This window comes from Plasmopara halstedii (assembly GCF_900000015.1).
Source record: "Plasmopara halstedii genome assembly, contig: Scaffold_2956, whole genome shotgun sequence".
NCBI classification, from domain to species: domain Eukaryota; phylum Oomycota; class Peronosporomycetes; order Peronosporales; family Peronosporaceae; genus Plasmopara; species Plasmopara halstedii.
The window spans coordinates 284,828-286,214 of NW_020189861.1; positions in this window are offsets into that span (position 1 = coordinate 284,828).

A 1,387-nucleotide genomic window follows, 5' to 3' on the forward strand; every position below is an offset into this window, starting at 1 on the left:
GCGTTCGGCAGTGCCTTGAAGGCAAGCGATTTGAAGTGGTCATTGTACGACCGGACGAGGAGATAAACTCGTCATCTCTTCTGGACGAAGCTGACTTGGAGGACACCAAGAGAGTCCTGAACACACAAAGTAGATCGTCGATCCTACGGGAACTCTTGGAACCGTATTATCCTTTGGTAAAGGAATTTCAAGACGTCGTCTCCGAAGATTCGCCTTTGGTCCTACCTCCGGACCGAGGTGTGCGTCATGAGATCGACCTAATTCCGGGAGCCAAATACTGCGTAACATGCCAACTGCCCCTGCCCAAAGAGCAGTGCGAGGTCATTGACGCCTTTTTCCGTGCAAAGCACGACGCAGGGATATTACGTGAGAGTACCTCTATCCATTCGACACCCACGTTTTGTGTTCAGAATTCGAACGGCAAGTGGTGTATCTTCATGCTGACAATAAGCTTAACACTGCCACTATTCCGGCACAGACGCCGATTTCTAGAAAGAATGTTCTTCGGAACAACATGGTGAGATATACGAAATACAGTGCATTCGACTTGGTAGATGGGTATTACCAATTACTCATGAGAGTAAGTGACATTCCGCTAACAGCGGTGAGCACTCCAAGCGGCATGTTTGATAGTGATTGGGGATGCTCCGAGGGCTGTCAAATGCACCAGCAACATTTAATCGTCTTGTGACGCGGATGTTCAGGTCCCACAGGGTGTATAAACTAACATACTTTGCCGACATTTTCGTTCATAGTCGTGCGGAGCACGGGTGGACAGATGAGAAGAATCACATCGTCCATTTGAGAGCGGTGCTCGAGTGCATGCGCACGAACAAACTGTTCGCCAATGCAAACAAGTGCATCTTCGGCGCAGAAGAGATTTTCTTTATATGGTGCTTCATTGGGAAGCGTGGCTTTTGAGAGGATCCCGCTAAGGTCAAGGCAATTGTAGATTGCTCGGTTCCAAAGAACCAGAAGGATTTGCGTAAGTGGCTTGGTGTCGCCAACTACTTGGACAAGTACAGCGTAAACTACGCAGAAATGGCCCGGCCATTATCCAATCTCCTTGAAAATGATGCGGAATGGTGTTGGACCACCGAACATCAGGAGGCTTTTGATGGGGTCAAAGACAGCCACCTGCATGCACCGATACCGGCCTTTCAGCGTCGTCTGTGACGCTTCGGACTTTTACATCGGCTCTGTACTGCTGCAAGTAGACGTCGAAGGGCCAGATCGAGTGGTCGCGTTTGAATCTCGACAGCTCAAAGCTGCAGAGAAGAACTACCCAATTCATGACAAAGAGCTATTTGCGATGAAGTATGCACTTGCCAAGTTCAGGGTCCACCTGCTCGGCTCCAAGCCGTTTGTGATCTATACAGATCATGCG